The following is a 7,225-nucleotide window of genomic DNA, read 5'->3' as shown; positions in this document are numbered from 1 at the left end:
GACAGAGTGAGACTCTGTCTCAAAAAAAAAAAAAAAAAAAGAAAGAAAGAGGACATTTTATTATGATTTATTTTTACTATTATTATTATTAGGGAGGCGTAAGTGCTCGTGAGAGGTGATCGCCCATCTAGCAGCACAGAATATGGCCATCCTACCGAGGCCCTTGCTCTTCCTGGGGCCAAAAAAGGAAATGAATAAAAGAAAAGGATGAACATGAGAAAAGCCCCTCATGGCACCAGGCAGCTGCCCTCCAGGCCAGATATCCTTTCTACACCTTCCCTAGAAAGCTGAGTCCTGGCCGGGCGCGGTGGCTCACGCTTGTAATCCCAGCACTTTGGGAGGCCGAGGCGGGCGGATCACAAGGTCAGGAGATCGAGACCACGGTGAAACCCCGTCTCTACTAAAAATACAAAAAATTAGCCAGGCGGACCGCCCCCCTCCCCCCCCTGTTAGTGTTCCCTTCACCAAATTGCTAAAAAAAAAAAAAAAAAAAAAAAAAAAAGAAAGCTGAGTCCTGTGCCTTTAACTGTCCACAGCACGTGCAGCACGTACCAGAAGTAACATCTGGACGGCAGCCACCACTGGTTAAAGAGACAGGCCCCCTTTCTCCATGAAGCTTGGGCAGGGTTCAAGTTTCAGCAATTTGGTGAAGGGAACAGTAAAACAGATACCAAAGGAGGAGAGGGCAGGCTTTGCCAGAGTGAATTCTTTCTCCCAGAGAGGCCAGCAGCCTCCAAGATTGATTCCCCTCCTGACTTAAAATGACTTTGGGCCATGGGACTCCCACTGCCCAAAGGGTTTTTTCTTTTCCTTTTTTTTGAGACAGAGTCTTACTCTGTAACTCAGGCAGAAGTACAGTGGTACAATCACGGCTCACTGCAGCTTCAACCTCTTGGGCTCAAGCGATCCTCCCACTTCAGCCTCCTGAGAAGCTGAGATTACAGGTGCACGCCACCACACCCTCCTAATTTTTTTTGTGGAGATGGGAGGTGGGTGGGGGTGGGGGGACGGGTCTTACTATGTTGCCCAGGCTGGTCTTGAACTCTTGGTCTCAAAGGATCCTCCCACCTCGGCCTCCCAAAGTGTTGGGATTACAGGCGTGAGTCATGGTACCTGGCCTCAAGTTTTGTTTTTTTTTTTCTATTCATAGTACATCACCATTGAGGTTCTCCTTGGACTACAGCAAATGGAGAGTTAGAGCTGGGTTCCAATGCTGCCTCCCTTACTGTAGTTCTGCATCAGTTGTGTGGCGTCGAGCAGATTGCTTCACTTCTCTGGGTCTGTTTTCTCATTTTGCAAATGGGGCAATACTGCTTAATTAGGAAGGCTGTTGTGAGCAGGGAATGAGGGAGAGTTTTGAAAACTGAATCAGGGGCCGGGCGCGTTGGCTCACACGTGTAATCCCAGCACTTCGGGAGGCTGAGGAGGGCAGATGTCTTGAGCTCAGAAGTTTGAGACCAGCCTGGCCGACATTGTGAAACCCTGTCTCTACAAAAAAAAAAAAAAAAAAAAAAAAAAAAAAAAAAAAAAAAAAAAAAAATTAGCCAGGCAAGGTGCATGCCTGTAGTCCCAGCTACTCAGGAGGCTAAGGTGGGAGAATCACCTGAGCCCAGGAAGCTGAGGCTGCAGTGGGCTGTAATCACATCACTGCACTCCAGCCTTGGCAACAAAGTGAGGCCCTGTCTCAAAAAAAAAAAAGGGAAAATTGAACCAGCCAACACATGCTCATTCTCCTCCCTCTGCTCCTCCTGGCATTTCCTCTTCCTCCAGGGGTCTGGAGTCTGAGTCTGCATCCTCCTGAATCCAAAACATCCGGTGGATTCTGGCAGCAAGTCCTGTCTCCAGATGCTGAAACTCCCAGCCCTGGGTCCCAGCTGGGAGGTAGGGGCCCTGGATTCTGCTCACGCCTCTTCCTTTTACTTGCCTTGTGACCTTGAGCTTGCTGCCCCGTGCCTATGGATATCACTTGTACTATCTGTACAACGAGCACATCTCCACACAATGAGATGATTTCCACACAATGAGATGATTTCCACAGTTCCCAGTGACTGAGTCTATCTTTGTTTTTTTTAATAGAGATGGGGGAGGGGTCTTGCTATAGTGTCCAGGCTGGTCTGGAACTCCTGGGCCCAAACAGTCCTCCTGCCTTGGCCTCCCAAAGTGCTGGGATTACAGGCATGAGTCCCTGCGCCGGCCTGGACCTGTATTCTAAAAATAGTATGTATTGATTTTGTTTGAATATATATATATTTTTTTCGAGATGGAGTTTTGCTTTTGTTGCCCAGGCTAGAGTGCAATGGTGCGATCTCGGCTTGCCGCAACCTATGCCTTCCAGGTTCAGGAAATTCTCCTGCCTCAGCCTCCCAAGTAGCTGGGATTACAGGAATGCACCACCATGCCCGGATAATTTTGTATTTTTAGTAGAGACAGGGTTTCTCCACGTTGGTCAGGTTGGTCTTGAAATCCCGACCTCAGGTGATCTGCCTGCCTCCGCCTATCAAAGTGCTGGTATTGCAGGTGTGAGCCACCGTGCCCGGCCGATTTTGTTTGAATTTTACAAATAGTATATATTTATTGGGAAAAAAAAAGAAAAATATAAATAACAAAATAACTACCTGGAAATAATATAAAACATCAAAAATTGTCTATATAAATATGAAATAATCCCACAACCTGGAAATAATCACAGTAAACATTTGGCCATAATTTTCTTCTAGCATTGTCTCTATGCATGTATACATCGGTAAGAATATATTTTTGGGTGGGCGCGATGGCTCACGCCTATAATCCCAACACTTTGGGAGGCCGAGGCGGGTGGATCCACGAGGTCAGGAGTTCAAGACCAACCTGGCCAAGATGGTGAAACCCCATCTCTACTAAAAATACAAAAATGAGCCAGGCATGGTGGCAGGCACCTGTAATCCCAGCTACTCAGGAAGCTGAGGCAAAGAATTGCTTGAACCCGGGAGGCGGAGGTTGCAGTGAGCTGAGATCATACCACTGCACTCCAGCCTGGGCTACACAGTGAGACTCCATCTCAAAAAAAAAAAAAAAGGTATTTTTACTGAGTGGAACCATACTATATATTCTGCTTTTCCACTTAACAACATATAGGTAGTGTATTTCTCTGGCTGCAGTATCTGAATGCTGTTTTGCTTTTATTTTTATTTTTTGGTTTGTTTGTTTGTTTTGAGACAGGGTCTGACTCTCTTGCCCAGGCTGGAGTGCAGCGGTGCGATCATGGCTCACTGCAACCTCCACCTCCCGGGCTCAAGTGATCCTCCCCAGTCAGTCTCCTGAGTAGCTGGGACTACAGGCACATGCCACCGTGCCTGGCTAATTTTTGTTTTTTTAGTAGCGAAGGGTTTCACCATGTTGCCCAGGCTGGTGTTGAATTCCTGGGCTCAAGCAATCTGGCTGTCTTGGCCTCCCAAAGTACTGGGATTACAGGCATGAACCACCGCACCCAGCCCATCTGAATGCTGTTGATTTATTAATATCTTTTCCCAGCACGGACGCATAGCCTGCTCTATGTCATCCATTGACATTCATGACATTCCTTCTCTGCCACCCCTTTGCCCCCTGCAGGGAACCCCCTGCCAGCCTCGGGTTGCACCCGCCACCCACTCCTCTGGAGGCTAATCAGCTGGGAAAAGGCTCCTGGGTCCCTGTCTGAGTTTGTTTTTTTTTTTTTTTTTGAGACAGAGTCTCGCTCTGTCGCCTAGGCTGGAGTGCAGTGGTGCAATCTTGGCTTACTGCAAACTGAGCCTCCTGGGTTCAAGCGATTCTACTGCCTCAGCCTCCTGAGTAGTTGGGATTACAGGCATGCGCCACCCCGCCTGGATAATTTTTGTATTTTAGTAGAGACAGAGTTTCACCATGTTGGTCAAGCTGGTCTTGAAGTCCTGACCTTGTGATCCACTCGCCTTGGCCTCCCAAAGTGCTGGGATTACAGGCGTGAGCCACCGCGCCCGGCCTCTGTCTGAGGTTTCTTCCAAGGAAGGAAGGATTTTTGTTCAGAGGTGGCTGCCCTTGTCTGACATCTGGTCCAGGAGCCCTTACTCTAGACTGTTGAGTTGTTTGTTGGGCTTTGGGTATCTGTGAAGAGGCCCTAAAAACTTTCATCGATTCGTTTATTCATTTAACAATTAATCTCTGTAGGGTGTGGTGGCTCAGCCTGTAATCCCAGCACTTTGGGAGGCAGGAAGATCCCTTGAGCCCAGGAGTTCGAGACCAGCCTGGGCAACATAGGAAGACTCTTGTCTCTACAAAAAGGAGAAAAATTGGCCAAGTGCAGTGGCTCATGCCTGTAATCCCAGCACTTTGGGAGGCCAAGGTGGGTGGATCATCTGAGCTCGGGAGTTCAAGACCAGCCTGACCAACATGGAGAAACCCCACCTCTACTAAAAATACAAAATTAGCTGGGCATGGTGGCACATGCCTATAATCCCAGCTACTCAGGAGGCTGAGGCAGGAGAATCGCTTGAACCCGGGAGGCAGAGGTTGCCGTGAGCCCAGATCTCGCCATTGCACTCCAGCCTGGGCAATAAGAGTGAAACTCCGTCTCAAAAAAAAAAAAAAAAAGTATAAAAATTAGCCAGGGATGGTGGCTCAGGCCTGTGATCCCACCTACTCAGGAGGCTGAGATGGGAGGATCGCTTGAGCCTGGGAGGTCGAGGCTGCAGTGAGCGGTGATCATGCCACTTCACTCCAGCCTGGGCAACTGAACGCAACCTTGTCTCAAAAAAATGGACCAAAAAAAAAAAAAAAAAACCTCAGAAGCAAGACTTTCCTTGGCTCAGAGGTTTGCCTCCCAGGGACACAAAGGTAGATCAAGTGATTGCCTTTTAGGGAGAGTGGAGAAGGGCTTCCTGCATTTCCAGTGCCTGGGTGGGCCACGTAGGGGTGTCCGTGTCTCTGAACGCATCCCTGCCCGCCCTCACCCCTTGGGTTTTGGGAAGGACTAATGAAATCATGAAAACTGACTTCCTTGGGGCTTGACCTGGGGCTGCTCTAAGTGCGCTACAGGTAACGCCATTAACCCGTGCAAGACCCAATGAACGGACGCTATCATAAGCCCCACTTTTCAGGCGAGCAAACAGGGGCTCGCGGCTATCGATGCCATGGAGCCTTGGCTCAGAACCTGGGGTCTAGAAATCGTGGCCTCGCTCTCCTCTCACCGCCCTCTTCCTGGTCGGAGTGAACCCCCCAGAGAAGGGAGGGAGGCGGCAGGGCCTGGCGGAAGCCCCGGGAGCTGCATAGAGAGGCGGAGGGAGCTGCCCCAACAAGGAGAGGCCCGGCCTTGGGCATATCTGCAGAAAAACCCTTCCCTCCTAGGCTGGCGGCGGCGGGGGCGTGGAGGGGCGGGGCGGTGCCGCCCCCGGGGCGGGCCCAGTGCGTGGCAGCGGGACCTGCGGCCCCGTCGCGAAGTTTCCATCCCTGCGAGCGCCGCCGGGTCGGCCGATAGTCCCCATACCTCGGCTATGCGGCCCCTGCTGCTCCTGGCCCCGCTGGGCTGGCTGCTGCTGGCCGAAGCGAAGGGCGACGCCAAGCCGGAGGGTGAGGGAGCGAAGGCCGGGGGCGGGAGCGCGGATCCGGGCGGGAGGGCTGGTCCGGGGCTGCCTCCCTGGGAACGACCTGAATGGGAGGCCTGGGCTGGAGAGGGAGTCTGGGTTCCGGCTTCTTGTCCACTTACTGGCTGGTGACTTGAACAAATCACTTCCCCTCTTGGGGCTGCGGTTCCTGCTTCGGGAAGGAAAGGGTGACAGCTGAGTCCCATTCAGCACAGAAAGGCTCAAAATAATAATAGTTCTCATAATAATAACCGACAATGGCTATTCTGCGGAGTGCTTACTATGGGCCAGGCATCAGTTAGGCATGATTGCTACCCTGGTAAGTGTTTCCTTCTATTATTGCCGTTTTCCCGCTGGGCAAACTGAGGCTCCAGAATTCATTCACTTGCCCAAGATCATACAACTTGTAGGCCTTGGAACCAGGATTTACCCCACCCACCCAGGTGTCTGGTTCCAGAGCCAGGAGGCCTCATGACCACGGGAGTGAGGGGTGTTGAGGGGGACAGGGGAGGGATGGGGGTAGAAGGTGTGGCTCACTTTGCGGAGCAGTTTGTGCTTTCACCCATGTCCCCTGTGGTCTGCTCAGCCCCTGCCAGGGTGGTCTTCCTCTCTGCAGTTTATTTTTTTTATTTTATTTAATGTATTTATTTATTTATTTTTGAGACGGAGTCTTGCTCTGTCGCCCAGGCTGGAATGCAGTGCGCGATCTCGGCTTACTGCAACCTCTGCCTCCCAGGTAAAAGCAATTCTTTTTTTTTTTTTTTTGAGATGGAGTCTCGCTCTGTCGCCCAGGCTGGAGTGCAGTGGCACAATCTCAGCTCACTGCAACCTCCGCCTCCCAGGTTCAAGTGTTTCTCCTGCCTCAGCCTCCCAAGTAGCTGGGATTACAGGCACGCGCCACCATGCCTAGCTAATTTTTGTATTTTTAGTAGATACGGGGTTTCACCATGCTGGCCAGGCTGGTCTTGAACTTCTGACCTCGTGATCTGCCTGCCTCAGCCTCCCAAAATGTTTGGATTACAGGCGTGAGCTATTGCGCCCAGCTGGTTCAAGCGATTCCTGTACCTCAGCCTCCCAGGTAGCTGGGATCACAGACATGTGCCACCATGCCCAGCTAATTTTTGTATTTTTGGTAGAGATGGGGTTTCATCATGTTGGCCAGGCTGGTCTTGAACTCTTGACCTCAGCTGATCAGCCCACCTTGGTCTCCCAAAGTGTTGGGATTACAGACATGAGCCACCACACCTGGCCCTCTCTGCAGTTTATACTTGAGGAAACTGAGGCCCAGACAGGTGAAGTGACTGTCTAGGGTGGTCCAGACGGAGGTGGTTGGTCCGAGGTCAGCTGGGCTCCAGTATAGCGCTCCTTCTACTTCCTCAAGGCAGATTGGATTGCAGTGTGTGCCCCACTGTCCTGAGTGGGTGCTTCCCTCCTCTCCAGCCCTCCCTGGCATGGGCCATCTCCAGGGCTGTCCCGAGAAGGGCATAGACTGCGGACAGTCCAAGCAAAGCCAAGCAGAACTGGCAGTACTTTCCATGGCATTCTCCTCCTTCAGCCTACCCTCCTGGAAAACCTGAAACTGTACCACCAGAAGGATCCCGAGTTCTTTGGGTCAGGGATGGGAAACACCATTTTTTTTTTTTTTTTTTTTT

The sequence above is a fragment of the Hylobates moloch genome, unplaced genomic scaffold (assembly GCF_009828535.3).
Source record: "Hylobates moloch isolate HMO894 unplaced genomic scaffold, HMol_V3 SCAFFOLD_9, whole genome shotgun sequence".
NCBI lineage: Eukaryota > Metazoa > Chordata > Mammalia > Primates > Hylobatidae > Hylobates > Hylobates moloch.
This window is presented reverse-complemented; position numbering follows the sequence as displayed.